Genomic DNA, 18870 nt, shown 5'->3' with positions numbered 1-18870 from the left:
ACTTCCAATTTACCACATCGCAAGAGGTTTTTCCCTGGGACAGGTCATTCCATTTGTGTCAGGAGCTCAGAGTCAGCTTTACAGTAGAAGGTCTGAGCAGCATCACATTTAAGGGTTTATATTTAGTTGCCAGCAATAGTTCACAAAGTGGGTCTATCCTTTCGCAGCAGGCATGGCCCTTGCAGCCACTTCATGGAGTCCGATATCTCCCCAGTGCTTGCCCTGCTACATTGGCAACTGCTTCCCTCGCACTGAAGGCATCTCATGGTACCGCATCTGCTGATGACTAGGCATCGGCCACCTTTCAAAAACCTCCCAACGCCAGAACCCAATCACCCTCCACAAATTGCAAGGAGTACCCAGAGGTGTCATCTTAATTGACCTTCCCTGGGAAATCCCACCATTCGGTCTTCCAGGTTCCCGACCTGGAAATCATCAAGGTCGACAAGCAGATGGCAAAAATTCAGCCCACTGCAGCTAGCTGTTCAGCCTCTATTTGCCATTCTGCCCGTGACCAGCCAACTTAGCACAGACCGTTAATGGAACTTGGGATCATTTTCAGCTACACTATTCAGGAGCATAGCAGATGGTGATTTTAGCTAGTTACATTTATTTTGGCAATCAGATGCTCATTGGGTTTCACAAAGTGGAATGTTTCCTAACTTCCAATAGGAATACCTCTCCCACAATATACACACTTACACGCATAAGTAACCATGACTGTGAGAGGGATCAGTTTGAGGGCATCAACGGGATTAGAAATGTCAAAATTCAATGATGCTTCACGTGCATTAAAATCACTTAGGAGTGTTAGTCGCGGTATTTGCTGTGTACCATATGGAATTCTGTTCATGCAGGGCATGAGAACTGTGCGTCATTCAAAATCTGGCTGTAATAATCCTTCGCATTAAGATTTGGAAGTGATTTTTTTTCTGAAACATTCTTGCACAAAATACTGATCCCTTTATTCGATTTCTTGATAGTGTGGCAGATAAACTTGCAGGATAATACAATAGGAATACAGCTTAAATGCAAGACATCTGTAAATATAACATGGAAAATACACCAAAGGTGTATTGGAAAGTGAAAAGGATGGTTAACATTATGATCTCAGGAGTAAACCTTTCACTATTGTCAAAGAATCTGAACCCAAAATATTCCCCAATCTTTCCAAACACTGACACATTTTCATCATTTTCTGATTTAATTTAGGACCGGTTTGGGCTGCAGGTTCTATTTTAAAAAATTGCATGTGAACCAGCGATGAAATATTATTTCCAGAAGCAATTTTGTTGAGTCTATCCTGTGACTCATCCATTTGCGAATGATTATGTTACTTCATTGCATGTTCATTGTTTGCCCTTTTGAAGGGAATCTCGGAGCGTCATGTCTCTGCTAAACTGGGTTCAGTGGTCAGGGAACTCTCCTGGGTGACTGCACTGAAGATTAACTGAGCCTGTTCCAGTGATGATTAGCTTCTCTTCCGCCAGCCTCATGCTGTTTTCTAATTACGTTGGCAGTGCACTAACATCAGGAGCGTGTCACACCAAATAAAGATAGATGTCCTGTGTATGGACCATTATCAGTCTCTCTGACCTTGCACAGTGCACATGGGATGCCGGACCCCACCACAACAAATGGATAATTGGAGTCACGGAATTTGATGTCGAGTTAAGCGAGCTGTACAAGCCTGTCCATTAGTAATGCTACTGCATGAGGCTCTCTCAATTTTGCCCTTCAGAACAGAAGCACTGGACAGAATTTTGTCAGTGGCGCGATGTTTCTGATGGTGGAACTCGAGGTATGTGCCACTTCTGTGATCTTCCTTTTTATTTGTTTCCCACACAATTACAATTAAATGGCATGATTCAGCGGAGTTAGTTCGGGCGCATTTAGCGGGCTGTTTCTCAGACGCTGTAGCGCCGAGAACAACCTTGCTATTCAACAGCACTTTGCCATTTGTTTTGGCCTCGGGGAGTTTCTCTCCGCCAAAGCTGCACTCAGAATGATTTCCTGGAATCATTGAATCATAGAATTTATAGTGCAGAAGGAGGCCATTCGGCCCATCAAGTCTACATTCGTCCTTGAAAGAACATCCTACTTAATGAAAGAATGAAAATCCCTAATCATACCCGTAGACCAACGGGCTGACCATTACTGGAATCGCTGTCCACAGATCGGGCCACCATTTGGGTTGGCAGCCCCGATCTCCCCCCTCCCTCTCCCTCTTTCAGGCACCGTTCCCCCCCCCCCCCCCCCCCCCCGCTTTAGCGACCTCCTCCCACTCCACCCATTCCCACATACTTCTTCAGACAAGGCCTCATCCAGCCCCAATCCCCCGTACTCTCCCTGGCACCTTGGCACTGCCAACCTGAGACCCTGGCACGGTGCCTGGGTGGCACTGCCTGGGTGTCCGGGTGCCAGGGGGGAGTGAAAGAATACCACACTGCCATTTCCAAGACCACACAGAGATCTCCAACGGCCCGAGAGACATCCCCAGATGACGTTAAGCCATTCCACATTTAAGTGGACCAGTACTAAATAGCGCCCTGGCGTGTTTGCCCAGGCGCAGCCATTGAGTACCAGGTGCCGAGTGAATCCAGTGTCCAGGTAAAAGCTCATTTAAATATACAGATCTGGATCTTGCCCCCAACTGGCAGACGCGTCGGGTGACTCCTAATTGGCCAGGCGTGGAGACCGATTTGGGGCTCTCGCGTGATTCACCCATTGGGGTTGCTGAATCACGTCCAAAACCTAAGGAGCCAATGGCGCTCGTGAGAGACACAGCGCGGGGCGAGAGGGGGGGGGGGGTTGGGGGAGAGCTTTTCTCTGTGAAATCCATCATCAGCCAACATTGCAGCAGATATGGGCGGGCTATAAAAGAGACTCCTGTTAAATACAGAGGCTCTGCATCATAGCGATGGCATTTCTACCCAATTCCATGAGAGCCTAAAGGTGGCCTGAGTGTTTTCGCAAATTGAAATTTCACTTGTAAACAATTCACGTTATTCATGTATGCATTCTCATTCTTTGTTGAGGCTAGCTTATTCAGTGAGCCAACCGTCCTGGCATGCCTTGTCATTGACTCACATTGATGGCTACAGTCAAGTTCAGGATGTTTCCTTTATTGTGGAAGAAATAATGTGGTGTTGTTTTGTTCCCTCTTTATTCATGTTAGTGTCCAGAGTTGTATTTGTCACTTTGTGGAACATGATCGAGCTCAGCTGGCCCTCCCCTCTTTGCATTGCCCGAAATCACTCTCAGTGGGGTCACTCTTAGGTAAACTCAAAGCCTTGGAAGGATTTTGTCAGCTAAGATGGATCCATATTTGGATGCTAATTGACACCACCTATTAGACCACTCATTTTCTTTTTTTTAATAAATTTAAGAGTACACAATTATTTTTTTCAATTAAGGGGCAATTTAGTGTGGCCAATCCACCTATCCTGCACATCTTTTGGGTTGTGGGGGTGAAACCCACGCAGACACGGGGAGAATGTGCAAACTCCTCACGGACAGTGACCCGGAGCCGGGATTCGAACCCAGGTTCTCAGCGCCGTAGGCAGCAATGCTAACCACTGTGCCACCGTGCTGCCCGACCAGTCATTTTCTTACCTCGACTTTGTTTTATTCAATCGCAGGATGTGGGCAACCCTGGCTAGGTCAGCCTAGGGACTTTTTACAGTAACTTCATTGCAGTATTAATGTAAGCCTACTTGTGACACTAATAATGATTATTATTATTGTATATTGCTCATCTCTAATTGGACTATCCACCACAGCCAGGATGCCAGGCTGTTCCCACTTCACTCCTCTGTGTCCCAACCCCATCCTCTGTCTTCCGATGGATCCCCCTTCCTCTTGTCCATGACCTGACCCCACTCCATAAGGCACCCCACACCGTTGACCACTGACTGATCCTTACTAGTCTTAAGCATCCGTGCGAGCTGCCAATCTCCTCCACTCCGCCCTTATGCTGTAGAGTTCAACACGGAAAACCGCTGATCTCAGATACAACTGTACAAAGTCAACTGGTGCAATACATCTTTAAACAAATGTGAACTGGGTGTGCCGAGATTCGAATGGGCTGTTGGCTTTATGCTGAAGGAGGACAAACGGTATTATGCTAATGTGTGGTCACAGAATGTATTCAAAGGAAGAACCCTCCTGGGGCCAGTGTGAGGCTGGAAATGCCACCAAAACTCCACTGATATTCTCTCTGCATCTCAACCTGCCGTCGGGAAAGCTAGATTTTGCATCCTACTCCCCTCCATTCAGTCACCACATTTCCCGCTCTTGTAGGCTCCATAAAATCTGTCCCACCCCCTCAACCCCACCCCCACTTTTTTCCATTTCTGTCTCCAGTTCCAGGGACCCGGGTTCGATTCCGACCTGCACGTTCTCCCCGTGTCTGCGTTGGTTTCCTCCAGGTGTGATGCAACCATCAATTCACACGAGACGGAGAGTTGAGGTGAACAGTGGTTTTGCACTGAGAGCTGCCTACAGGGCAGCAGATCTATATACCTCCCTCAAGGGGGCGGAGCCAGGGGCGGAGCCCACAAGGGCACCAACATAGTACAGTGCAATACAGTGGTGAATGGTTGCCATGATACATTCACCACAGGGTGCTCCGGTTTCCTCCCACAGTCCAAAGATGTGCAGGTTAGGTGGAGCCAATGCTAAATTGTCCCTTGGTGTACAGAGGTGTGCAGGTTGGGTGAAGTTGGGGGGATAGGGTTGTGGGGATAGGGTGGGGGAGTGGGATGCAGCAGGGTGCTCCTTGAGATGGTCGGTACAGACTCGATGGGCTGAATGGTCTCCTTCTGCACTGTAGGGGTTCTATGATTCAATGATTCAATTAGCTTGATTCTACTGAACATTCTTAAATTTCAGCTGTTTTCAAAGGAGTTGACTTAATCTAATAGCCTGATTTTCAGGAGCCCCTGCGGTGTATTTTTAGGCCAGGGTAAGGTGGGGGTGAGTGGAGCGCAAAAGAGAAGGAATGGGATTGCCTCCGAGTTCCCACCCATCCTGACCTCACAGTGACTTAATGCTGAGGCGGGCAACGCCCTTTCCCCAATCGAGTAACCATTTCCAATTATTGACCACCTAAGGGCCGTCTGCCCGACCTCAATTTTTAAGTTGGCGGGAGGATTTACTTAGCATGAGGGAAGCCCAATATAGAACAGTCTTAGATTTCAGACAGGAATGGAGGGTGGGCTGGGGGTTACTCCATCTGAGGACGTCAACATCCGGTGGTCCCTCCCTTTTCCTCACCCCGGCCTCTTCCCCGACACCCTGGTCAAGGCACTCGCCCCAGACCTTCCTTACCCTCCCTGCCCTGGGATCCCTTAAACTTACCTTGGCTCCGATTCCGAGAATTGCTGAAGTTGCTTTTCAGTCCAATGCAGCTCTTGCTGCTATTAGGATTAGGAAGCTGCCGGCTAATCAGACTAGAGCATGCTGGGGACTCCGATATGGCAGGGATGTGTTCCCCATCAACTCGTCACATGACATTGAATGGAAACCCAAACTTCTGAAAAATTCAGGCCGATGCCCTCCTGGCGCATCCACACAGATAAGACAACTGTTTCTGAAAACAAAAAATACTAACATTGTCCAACATTACACAAGAACAATCAGGCAGCACCTACCTCTGCAAGGATAGCACTGGATATCGATTTAAACATTGGCACAATCAGAATCCGTAATTACATTGTCATGTATTCATGATTAATTATGTTGGCGTCTCTATGACAACAGTGTCTGTGTGCAGTAAATTCCAAACACTTACCAACAGGAAGTGATGGGTTATACCCAGATTAGATGCTTCAAATTGCAATCATTTATGTTGATGTGCACCTGCCCAGGTCAGGCCTATGAGTCCCACTTAAATGTTGAACTGCCAGATTTAAAACACTGCAACAAACTGCATTTCAATATTGTTCAAAGATGCTTCACAGGAGTGATTATCGTGTAAAATTTGACTCAGTGCCAGGAGGTGTCAGACCACAAGCTTGGATGTGAGGTTTAAGGATCATCTTCCATAGTTTTAGTGAGGGAATTACAGAATTTTCCTACCAGAAAATGTCAATATCATTTTGCATTCAAATGGGCCTCACGGTAGCATGGTGGTTAGCATCAATGTTTCACAGCTCCAGGGTCCCAGGTTCGATTCCCGGCTGGGTCACTGTCTGTGTGGAGTCTGCACGTCCTCCCCGTGTGTGCGTGGGTTTCCTCCGGGTGCTCCGGTTTCCTCCCACAGTCCAAAGATGTGCGGGTTAGGTGGATTGGCCATGCTAAATTGCCCGTAGTGAAAGGTTAATGGGGGATTGTTGGGTTACGGGTATACGGGTTACGTGGGTTTAAGTGGGGTGATCATTGCTCGGCACAACATCGAGGGCCGAAGGGCCTGTTCTGTGCTGTACTGTTCTATGTTCTATGTACTCAAAGAAGCCCAGCAATCATTTGACATCAAAAGGTATAATTTGGAATGAGTTTCACACGCAAGCGTTCACCGGCATTTTATGATATCAAATGTGATCAAAAGCGATCGAGGCATCAAAAGTGATCACTAGTATCAAAAGCAATCATTGGCATCAATAGGGTCCATTCAGCATCCCACCCCACACATTTCCCACATCCTCCAGCCCTCCCCATTCAGCTCCACTCACTCACTCATACTTTCCCTCTCCACTCAGCCCCTACTCACTTGCTTATACCTCTCATTTTCCTCAGTCCTTACTCACTCCTCATCCCCTCCTCCTTCTGTACCCTCTCTCCACCAGGATTTCCCCACCAATATCAGGATTTAGGAGAGCTACATCCAAGAAGAATTCCAGAATAGTCAATGAGGCATGGTACATAGAGAGGCATAACCAAAAATAGGTGTTCAGATTAAGTGGAGTTAGAGACCCCAAGGCAAACTCAGATATAAGTAGAAGAGAGGGAAGAGGAGAAGAAAAGTAGGAGAAAGAGTTGGCAAGGAGATGAAAGAGAGAAGTGGAGAAGGAAGAAGAGGGAAAAAAAGGAGTGGATGGGGAGGACGATAAAGAGAAATAGAAAAGGAAAATGTTGGGGCTAGGGAAATGGGAACAATATTGATAGGCGAGCAAAGGCAGAGAAAATCAGTTCAGGTGTTAATGAGGGAGGAAGGGGTAAATGGCTAAACCGCCCCTCTTTCCAAGCCTGAACTTCTTCTCATTGAAGATGAGAAGTATAGTGAGCTAAAATATGCTTTCCCATCCATGCCCAAATTCCACAGCGGGGGGAGATGGGGTGGGGTGGGGGGTGGGGGGGGGTTGCCTGAGTGACTTCACTGGGTCATTTCAGAGGACATTCAAGAGTTAACCACATTGCTGTGGGTTTGGAGTCACGTGTAGGTCAGATCAGGTAAAGTTGGCAGATTTCCTTTCCTAAGGAACATGAGTGAACCAGATGGGTTTTTACAACAATCATTAGACTTCTACTTCCAGATTGAATTCAAATTTCATCATCTGTTGAGGTAGGATTTGAACCCCGGGTTCCCGGAGCGTTATCGTTGGTCTCTGGATTACAAGTTTAGTGAAAATACCACAATGCCACCCCCCCCCCCCTAATTGCAGTACAGTAAATCTGCCTTTCACGTCAACCACTTACATTCACAGAATTGCAGAATCACAGAATATACAGAGCAGAAGGAGGCCATTCAGCCCATCAGGTCTGCACCGGCCCTTGTAAAGAGCACCCCACCCAGGTCCACACCTCCAGCCTAACCCAGTAACCCCACCAAACCTTTTTGGGCACTAAGGGCAATTTATCATGGCCAATCCACCTAACCTGGACATCTTTGGACTGGGGGAGGAAACCGGAGCATCCGCCGGAAACCCACGCAGACACGGGGAGAACGTGCAGACTCCGCACAGACAGTGATCCAAGCTGGGAATTGAACCTGGGACCCTGGAGCTGTAATGCAGCCATGCTAACCACTGTTTTACCATGCCGCCAATAATTCCTCACAGTGGCAGCAGGGGATGATGTACAACTCCCTATAGTAACAGGGCCTGTCCCTCTCCTGAAGATCCTGCCCCATCCCGAAAGATACCGCTCCTGAAAATTCACCCCCCCCCCCCCCCCACACATTGAGAGTTGCATCCCTCTGAAGATTCTCCCCTCTCTTGACGACTTCACCCCCTCCTGGAGATTTCAACCCTCTCCTGAACTTATGGCCTATGAAAGACCAAGAAGCCAGTGGAAACCCATATGGGTGTTCATTTTGAGGTGGATAACTGGCAGCAATAGCTTCTACCTCCTGTAGCTGCCAAAAATAAGTTACTTTCCACAAATGCATAATACAAGGATGCCAACAACACTTTGGAAATGGTGCCAGAATGTATTTGACAGAGGCACAGTAGAAAAATACATCTGAATTTAAATCTGATGGAGCAAGAAATAAATGTTTTTAATTAATGCTGAAACTCATTGATGAGGCAGTTATAACCCGTTAAAGTATGAAACACTAAAATACCACTGTGGAGAGAGTAGATATAAGACACAAGCTGCAGTCATCTCAACTTCCACCCTGCTCCTACCCTGACCTTCAAATTAAATAACAACAGGAAAGGAGGTGTTGCCAGGCTGTTATACTCCTTGCCAGATGAGTGACAGGCTGGCAGTGGTCGCTGAGTCTCCAGCTGTCTTTGCAGCTCGCCCTCTTAACTGATCTATGATTCCAGCCACAGCCATTAGACAGCAGGCTCCTGGAGCAATCTTCTACAGCTTCTTATCACAGACATGCAGCTGCAGAAGGTGCAAAGCTGCCTTCAGAAGATGGCACATCTGAAGCAAAATAAATCCCTCAGGGTTTCCTTTAAAAGCAGTTGCTTTCATTTCAGTTCAGATTTACTCTCCTGCATCTCCAGGGAAAAGGCAGGTGAAGAATTTGCATTCCGCCGATGCCATGAATGATCTATTATATCCTTATCTCCCTGCCATTCCAACACTCAGTCCGTATGATTTGAATTGTGTGAAAGTTTCTAATACAGATTGTATTTTTTTAATACCCATCCCCACCCTGTGCTCGAGATTTGCTCATGATATTTTGGTTTGATTCTTTAATATGCACTCCAGGGGTGTGGGGGGTTATATTCAGTAACCACATTTAACACTGCCAACCCTTTCATGGCCATCAATTCACTAGACACACGATTGGAAGTAAACTGTGGTTTTAATCATCTTACAACTAAGCCAGCCTGCGACCAGAGGAACTGAGAGCAGGCTTACGGCTGCAGTACTTTACTTTATACTTTCGGTTAGTGGGAGGAGCCATGGGCGGAGCCATGGGTGGAGCCAAGGGTGGAGCCCAGTACAAACTCCTCACCTCCCCCTATGGGCAGAGCCGTGCAACTGCTCACATACAGAGCCCGTAAGGACACAATACATGCAAGGCAATACAGTGTGAATTACGATGGCATATAATTTACCACATTCACCCCCTGTAAAAAAATCAAGTCCGGCGGTGGTGACGGGTCTACAAATTGAGCCGGTCCGGTGGCCGAGTCATCCTTTGGGATTGGCGGAGCACCGCGGTTGCAGCCTCTTCGGGTGGCTGGCTGGTGGCGGTCGGTGATGGTACGATGGTGGACTCCGGGGGTGATTCGGTCCGAGCTTCGTACCTGACCGGGGCGACGAGCGATGGGGATCGCAGGAAACCTATAGGCACGGGGACGCGGAGCATGGGCAATGAACCTATAGGTGCGGGGGCGCAGGGCGCAGAGGGTTGGGTGGGGTGTAGCGTGGGGGGTACCTCGGCGGTAGTGGTGGTGGAGTTGGATCCTGCAGGCGCCAGATCTTGGAGGGAAACAGTGTCCTGACGGTCATCGGGGTATTCGATGAAAGCGTATTGGGGGTTCGAATGGAGTAGGAGCACTCTTTCTACAAGCGGATCAGTTTTGTGTGCCCGGACGTGCTTCCGGAGGAGAACCGGGCCCGGTGTCTTCAACCAAGCTGGGAGCGAAACCCCCGTGGTAGTGCCCCTAGAAAAAACAAATAGCCGTTCATGAGGGGTCTGGTTGGTGGCGGTGCACAGGAGGGACCTAATAGCATGGAGCCCGTCGGGGACAACCTCCTGCCAATGGGAGGACGGGAGATTCCTGGACCTGAGGGTCAGTAGGACGGTCTTCCAGACCGTCGCGTTCTCCCTCTCCACCTGCCCGTTCCCCCTGGGGTTATAGCTGGTAGTCCTGCTCGAGGCGATGCCCTTGTCAAGCAGGTACTGACGCAGCTCGTCGCTCATAAAGGACGAACCCTTGTCGCTGTGTACGTAGCTGGGGAAACCGAACAGGGTGAAGATACTGTGCAGGGCTCTGATGACTGTGTGGGAGGTCATATTGGGGCATGGGATGGCAAACGGAAAGCGGGAGAACTCATCGATGACGTTCAGAAAGTACACATTTCAATTGGTCGAGGGGAGTGGCCCTTTGAAATCGATGCTCAGGCGTTCAAAGGGCCGGGATGCCTTTACCAGGTGGGCCTTGTCTGGTCTATAGAAGTGCGGTTTGCACTCAGTGCAGATCGGGCAATCCCTGGTGATGGCTTTTACCTCCTCGGTGGAGAAAGGCAGATTTCGGGCTTTGACGTAGTGGGCGAGCCGGGTGACCCCCGGGTGGCAGAGGTCATTGTGGATAGCTTTCAGGCGGTCGTCTTGCGCGCTGGCGCACGTGCCGCGGGACAGGGCATCTGGGGGCTCATTGAGCTTCCCCGGTCGATACATAATATTGTAATTGTAGGTGGAGAGTTCGATCCTCCACCGCAGGATTATATCATTTTTAATTTTGCCCCTTTGTGAGTTGTCAAACAGGAAGGCAACCGATCTTTGGTCGGTGATGAGGGTGAACCTCCTACCTGCGAGGTAGTGCCTCCAGTGAAGTATAGCTTCCACGATGGCTTGTGCTTCCTTTTCGACCGAGGGGTGTCGAAGTTCCGAAACGGAGAGGGTTCGGGAGAAGAAGATGACTGGTCTCCCTGCCTGATTCAGAGTGGCGGCGAGAGCGACCTCTGAGGAATCGCTCTCCACCTGGAAGGGGACGGATTCATCCACCGCCCGCATGGCCGCTTTGGCGATGTCCTCCTTGATGCAGTTGAAGGCCTGGCGGGCCTCAGCTGACAGAGGAAAGAGTGTGGCCTTAAATAGTGGGCGGGCTTTGCCCGCATACTGAGGGACCCACTGGGCATAGTAAGAGAAGAATCCCAGGCACCTCTTGAGGGCCCTGGGACAATGAGGGAGAGGGAGTTGTAAGAGGGGGTGCATGCTGTCCGGGTCGGGGCCCAGGACTCCGCTTTCCACGACATAGCCGAGGATGGCTAGCCTGGTCGTGCGGAAAACGCATTTCTCCGTGTTATACGTGAGGTTAAGTTTCTGGGCAGTTTGGAGAAATCAGTGGAGGTTGGCGTTGTGGTCCTGCTGATCATGGCTGCAGATGGTGACGTTATCCAAGTACGGAAACGTGGCCCGCAGCCCGTACTGGTCCACCATTCGCTCCATTGCTCGTTGGAACACCAAGACCCCATTCGTGACACCAAAGGGAACCCGGAGGAAGTGGAAGAGGTGGCCGTCGGCCTCGAACGCCGTGTAGTGGCGGTCCTCCGGGCAGATTGGGAGCTGGTGGTAAGCAGACTTCAGATCCACCGTGGAGAAGATGTGGTACTGGGCAATCTGATTCACCATGTCTGCAATCCTGGGGAGGGGGTACGCATTGAGGAGCGTGAACCGGTTAATGGTTTGGCTATAGTCCACTACCATTCGGAATTTTTTCCCGGCCTTGACGACCACCACCTGAGCTCTCCAGGGGCTGTTACTGGCCTCTATGACCCCCTCATGTAGGAGCCTCTGGACCTTGGTTCTGATAAACACCCTGTCCTGCAGGCTATACCACCTGCTGCGAGTGGCTACGGGTTTGCAGTCTGGAGTGAGGTTAGCAAAGAGTGGAGGGGGGGTCGATTTTTAGCGTCGCTAGACTGCAGATAGTGAGTGGAGGTAGGGGTCCGCCGAAGCTGAGTGTGAGGCTCTTGAGATTACACTGGAAGTCGAGTTCCAGTAAGAGTGAGGCGCAGAGTTTAGGGAGTACGTACAGCTGGAAATTAGAATAGCTGACGCCCTGAATCGTTAGGGTCGCGATGGTGCGCCCTTGTATGTGAACAGAGTGTGAGCCCGAGGCGAGGGAGATAGTTTGCCGTGCAGGGAAGATAGGGAGCGAACAGCATCTTACCCGTTCAGGGTGTACGAAGCTCTCGGTGCTCCCGGAGTCGAAGAGGCACGGTGTCCTGTACCCGTTGATTTTAACGGTCATCATAGAGTTCTGGAGGTGTTTCGGACGCGACTTGTGCAACGTGACCGCGCTGAGTTGCAGGTAGTCGGCGGCTCGATCAGCTGTGCTGGAGTGGCCCCGTGATGACTGTCCGCTGAGGTCGTAGTCTTCGAGATGAGGTTCGGAGGCTGGAGAGGATGGAGCCCAAGATGGCCGCCCCCATGGATCACACGTGGCGGGCGGCGAGGAAGATGGCGTCCAAGATGGTGGCCCCCATGAGTCGCACGTGGCCAGCCGCGTGGAGGAGGGTTGCCAAGATGGCGGCCCCCATGAGTCTCACATGTCAGGTGGGGGCGGAGTCGGCATACACGCTGCAGCATTACGGGGCCTGCGGGCCTGTGAGTTTGGGAAGCGAGTGCTCTGGACTGCGGGAGAGTTTGGGGTTTTCTTTGCTAGGCATATCCGGGCATAGTATCCTTTGCGACCTCAGCTGCTGCAGGTTGCGTTGCAGGCCGGGCAGTGCTGCCATGGGTGTTGGGGCTGCCCACAAAAATGGCACACTGGCGCTGCATAGTGAGTGGGTGGCCACGCGGCGCAGGCCTGGGGCAGTCGCTGGTCGGGTCCATGAAGGAGTCGCTTGGTCCGCAGGGAACGAGGTCAGACTGCGGAACGAGACCTCCGTGGTTGTAGCTAACTCTACAGTGTCCTCCAAGTTCTGGGCCCCTTTCTCAAGCAATCGTTGGCGCACATAGTTGGATGAGCCCTGCCACGTATACATCACGGACAGCGAGTTCCATATGCTGGCCAGTAGCCTGAAAATTGCAGTCCCGAGCTAGGGCTTTTAAATCGTGCAGAAAGTCTTCCAGCGACTCTGCGGGGCGCTGACGGCGGGTCGTGAAAATGTGGCGCGCGTAGACCTCATTGATGGGCCGCACGTACATTCGGTCGAGCATGGCCAGGGCCTCCGTATATGAGGTGGTACAGTTAAGTTGGGTAGAGATACGATGGCTCACCCTTGCGTGCAGTAGGCTGAGTTTCTGCTCCTCTATAGTTTCGGAAGTGCTTGATTCAGCCAGGTAGGCCTTGAAACATCTGAGCCAGTGTAGAAAGATTTATTTCGCCTCTGCAGCCTGCGGGTCGAGTTCTAGTCGGTCAGGTTTGAGGGCTGATTCCACAGTAGTTTTCTTCAAGTTTTCTAAGACTATTAAATTGATGTGACCATCAATTCACTGGACACACGATTGGAAGTAAACTGTGGTTTTAATAGTCTTACAATGAAGTAAGCCTGCGACCAGAGGAACTGAGAGCTGCAGTACTTTATACGTCTGGTTAGTGGGGGGAGCCATGGGCGGAGCCATGAGCGGAGCCCAGTACAAACTCCTCATCTCCCCCTATGGGCAGAGCCGCGCAACGGCTCACATACAGAGCCCACAAGGACACAATACATGCAAGGCAATACAGTGTGAATTACGAGGCATATAATTCACCACAAAAACTGAAAATCAATCGTGAATTCAGCCTCTCTCCCCCCCCCCCCCCCCGCAATTGGGATAAGTCACCAGAAGTAATTAGAAAGTCATTAGAATCCCTACAGTACAAAAGGGGGCCATTCAGCCCGCCAACCCTCTGAAATAGCACCCCAGCTAGGCCTACTCCCCCAGCCATTCTCTGTAACCCCACTTAACCTGCACACCCTGGATACTAAGGGGAAAGTTTATCATTACCAATCCACCTAAGTTGTACATCTTTGGACTGTGGGAAGAAACCAGAGCACCTAAAGGAAACCTACTCAGACATAGGGAGAACGTGCAAACTCCACACAGACTATCACCCCAGGCCAGAATTGAACCCAGGTCTCTGGCGTCTTGATGACTCATTTGCATCCTCCCCCAGCACGGGGTGCGAACCTCGATCCCAACACTAGCAGGGGACCGGAATATTGGAAGGGAATTGGCTCCAGATACTGATCCCGTTTTCTGCCTGACTCTGGTTTCTCTGCCGCATGGGGAACTCTGCTACAGGTGGCGGCAGAGTATTGTTACAAGCTCGACCGACTATCTTCAATTTTTTGTTAGTGTAGCTATCAGCTATTCTAGCTATAATATAACTAATTCATTTCGTTTTTTAAAAAAATGTCCTTGACATTTTATTTGTCCACTACCACCTGGATTGATAAATGAGTATGCTGGCACAAGTTGACACTGAATTGAGGCCATTCATAGAAAACATTATGAATCAGATGTTAGACTGGTGGGAGATGACTTGGGAGGTAAAGCACAAATATCAGGACAGAGGAGCAGTTTGTAACAGTCCCCTCTTCATACTACCCATCAACCTCTCCTGAAGCTAATGCTATGAACTGAGGTACAGGCACAGTGCTTCCATTGACAGCTGGGGAGGCCGGGAAATTCTGGCTGTAATTTCAGATTCCATATGTACATTGACGTCACCCAGCTCTATCTCTCAACCCTGCTTCCTGACTCCTTCACGACCTTTGATTTGTCGCACTGCTTGTCCAATATCCTTATGAGATGAGCGGAAATGTCTTTACTTGTTCATTGGCTGTTAAGCACTTTGAGACAGCTGCTTATTGTGAAAAATACTATATAAATTCAAATTTTTCTTTCTTCAATCCCATTGCTCTATCCTTTTTTCCTAACCTCTTGTATCTTCGTCCCTCTTAAAGGATGCTCTTGTCACTACCTCAGTAGCTATTCGTATACAATCATTTCACTTTCCGGTAACCCTTTATGTGAAAACTTCCATGGTTCAGAACACTTGAATGTAAATGCACTTCATTTCCCAACACTGCATTCACTCACATTTACCGGTGTAAGAACCAGAGAAAGTCCCAGGATTACAAAAGGCCATTCTATCACAAAGGCCAACCCTCTGACTGACCTGATTTTCCCAACCTGCCTTTTCTTTGAATGCTTTTTCATCCACTACCCTGTCAATTCATTTCACCAAACCTATTTTTTACACAGAGGGTAGTGGGTGCCTGGAACACTCTCCCGGAGGAGGTGGTGGAAGCAGGGACGACAGTGACGTTTAAGGGACATCTTGACAAATACATGAATAGGATGGGAATAGAGGGATACGGAAGTGTAGAAGATTTTAGTTTAGACAGGCAGCATGGTCGGCGCAGGCTTGGAGGGCCGAAGGGCCTGTTCCTGTGCTGTGCTTTTCTTTGTTCTTTGTTCTTTGCTCATTCCTTTTGAAAAAATAAAAATTGTGCTTCCTGGTCACTGGTTATCCCAAAGTGCTTAAGAGTCAATTAAGTAATTTTGAAGTGTAGTCACTGGGGGTAATTCTCTGCTTCACGTTGCCAGAAGTGGGGTTCCTGGTGAGGTGGAGAATCCAACGTTGGGGAGAAAACGGGATCGGCACTAGCCATCAACACATTTCCAATACTCCGCTCCCCCCAGGCAATGGAATCGAGGTTCCTGCCCATGCGGCAGTGGGAGGATGCAAATGGGTCTAGCTGACTTAGCAGACCGAGCACCATATTCCCCGGGTCCGCGTGATTCTCCAGTCCTCTGGACCAAGAATCACGTGGGTGAGAATTACAACAGGTATGGGCAAGCATGGCCCCAATGTGGTGGACCTGAAGTGGCCAAAGGGGTAACTCCTTAAGGGAGTTGACCCCAAATCCCATCTAAGGGCCACCCTCCCCCCTGACAATGCAGGTCCTGCCACCCCCATCCCCATGAGACCTCCCCACTGCATCCCTCCATGACCCCCTAGATAACAAGTCCCCCTTCAGAGATCCCCTACATAAAGAGACACCTCCGGAGACCCCTTAAATAAAGAGAGCTCCCCCAAAGACCCCGAAATAATGAAAACCCCACAGACCCCCAGAAAAGAGACCCCTATCAGGAGGTGCTTTTTATTCACCTCATTTCAGGCTGAAATGATGAAGCAGTCAGCTGGAAATTGACAATTGACAGCACTTAGTTCTGTTTGAAGTGGTTGAGGACCTGTCAATCAAAGACAGGTGATTATAAACATTGCAGTTCCAGTACTACAGAGTACTCAAGCCTGAAGGAAGGTGAATGGAGTAAAACTGACAGCTGTGTATATATGGAAGCTGTCAGTCACAGCCTCGTAAGGGAATGAATGGCTTGCAGCTCCAGGATCTGAGGGGGTTTATACACAGATGTCTGGTTTCTCTTTCCAGGAATTGACAGGTGCTGCTTCCTGTGTCTGAGCCAGTATTGCCCAGGTGAGTGTTACAACAGTAATTTTTTACTACCTCTGTTCCATAAGGGGGCTCTTTTCTGGGGGCATCCTGACAGGGGTCTCTTTTCTGTGAGTGGAACTCTTTATTTAGGGGGTCACTGTGGGAGGTCTCTTTATTTAGATGGTCTCGGGGGGGTTTCTTTATTTAGAGATTCTCTGGGAGGGTTCTCCGTATTTAGGGGGTCGCTGAAGGGACTCCTTATTCAGGGGGTCTGTGAAGGGTGTCTTTATTTAGTGGGTCTCTGAGGGGTCTCTTTATTTAGGGGGTTTCTGAAGGAGTCTTTTTATTTGGGGTGGTGTTGCGGTCAGGTCACCCCCATAACTTGGGCAAGGGAGGAACACAGAAAATCCGGGGTGGGGGACTGGATTGCGATGCGGTGGTCGAGGTGGTCAGCTGCGGGATCCAGCTATCAGGCCAATCGCTCAAAACGGTGGCCCAATCATGGAAGTCCCTTGCAATCCTTGCCATGCATAAATTTGCATGGCGAAGGATTGGGAATTGTTTCCTGATTTGCACTCCTGCAAAGATACAATTCATCTCTGGCGGGAGAACATAGGTCTCCCAAATGGAGAAGTTCGCCCACTATCATAATTTTGGAAACCGGGCAACTAATTTACACACAGCAAACTTCCACAAATGTCAATGTGATAGTGACTAGGTAATCTGTTGTTTAAGATGTTGATTAAGGGATAAATATTGGATGGGACACTAGGGATAACTGTCCTGTTTTTTTTTATAGTTCCATGGGACGATGTTCACCTGTGAGGGCAGACATAAGCTCGGTTTAACATCTCAACCAAAAGACAACGCCTCCAAAAATGCAGCACTCCACTGATGTGATAATAAAGGCGAAAAGGAGTCAGACAAGTAATATAAAGAAGATGTTTATTTATAACATGTACTATTTACAAAGGTGCCCGGTCAGACTTTATTGGCTCCTCCCTCCCTGTCGGTCAGTTCCTATTTGGCCAATCCTATATACAAATAATAACAGCTCCATGATTAGCGGGGGAACTCATACTCCTTGAGCCACACGGGGAAAACAACCCAGCCTGTGTGCTCCGTGCAGGTTATTACAATGGCCTTGATTTTTCTGCTCAAGAACGTGACTGAGCCTTGAACCCACAAACTACTAGGGAAGACTGCTTCCAACTTAGCCATGGCCACCGCACTGAGTTTATTGTATGCAAAAGACGACTTAGTGGGTCGACAACTTGGTTTGCATTGTGTTCAATGGTGAGAGATGTAAAATGGCCGGCGGGTTCATTCTCACTCATTTCGCACAATCCCACAAAGTCAGAGTTTCCCCCCAAGAAGCAAGGGAATAGTAAATAAATAAAAGTTGACTGCAATACATAATTACTATAAAATGGGAAACTGACAAGTATGGTTAAAATTGCCGAGGGCTTTATATGTGGATACAGCACCTGCCGATGTGAAGACTCTGCATGGTAGATTGTTTTACATTCACAGATTTCAAATATAAATGCCCTGGATTTCTTTGTAACAAAGTAGTGCGTTGTGTTGCATTCATGTGTTTATTGGCCACCTCTGAATATAACACTGCCTTTGGGTTTGTGACACTATGGATCAGATTATTGGAAAGAAATGGATCCAGAAGCTTCAGGGCCTGAACATTATTAACATTATTACAATAGACTGAGCAAGGCTGTTGATCCTGAGAAGAATGGTGTCTCCTATAGATTCTTCTCGGCCCCATCTCAGTAATATACACTTAGGTCTATCTCAGTGTTCAATTACATTCAGTCCCACTCCCTAGACAGGCACAAGCCTGAATGCCTTTCCTCGGATGACAATTTATCACACAGCACAGACAAGTGCTTTGACTCTGTAACTGGCTGGCACTTCATGCGTGAAACAGCAGGCGAGAAATCTTTCTCTGCAGCTGCAAGTGGTGTTGGAGAATGACGGGAGCTCAGTCCTGTGTTGAGTGAATGCAGAATGAGAAAGAGCCAGCAATAGTCACACCATATAAACAACAGAAAACCAGTTTGTACAGTTCAGTAAATAAGTGTGAGGCAGCCCAGCTTAATCAGCTACATGTTCAATATAATGAAGCTACTGTTATTCTAGACTCTTTACAGAAGCCTGTAAACAAAGGAATATAAGTCCTTCCAAGTTTGCTGTACTTAGAACAGAAAATACCAGAGTTCAGTGATTCTTCTGTTCTAATCTAATTCTTTGTCAGTTTTTACCGGTAGTCCTACAAAAAAGTTAACGATTGTTCATGAGACAAGACAAAAATATAATTGTTTTCAGGTTAAACCTTTGTGGGTGTGGTGAATGTAATATATGAATGTATATATACTAATTCACACTGTT

General features: G+C 48.8%; 1 long non-coding RNA gene across 1 annotated transcript; it reads left to right on the top strand.

The window, feature by feature from the left end:
- The first annotated feature begins 1403 nt into the window (after positions 1-1403).
- LOC119956940 lies at positions 1404-18823 on the top strand. Its single transcript, XR_005458711.1, has 3 exons — positions 1404-1801; positions 16465-16509; positions 17267-18823. It is a non-coding gene; the product is annotated as an uncharacterized LOC119956940 (long non-coding RNA).
- Positions 18824-18870: the final 47 nt, after the last annotated feature.

Source organism: Scyliorhinus canicula, chromosome 2, assembly GCF_902713615.1.
Source record: "Scyliorhinus canicula chromosome 2, sScyCan1.1, whole genome shotgun sequence".
Classification (NCBI taxonomy): Eukaryota; Metazoa; Chordata; class Chondrichthyes; order Carcharhiniformes; family Scyliorhinidae; genus Scyliorhinus; species Scyliorhinus canicula.
Note: the sequence above shows the minus strand (reverse complement) of the source record. Positions and strands in the feature narration are given on the sequence as shown.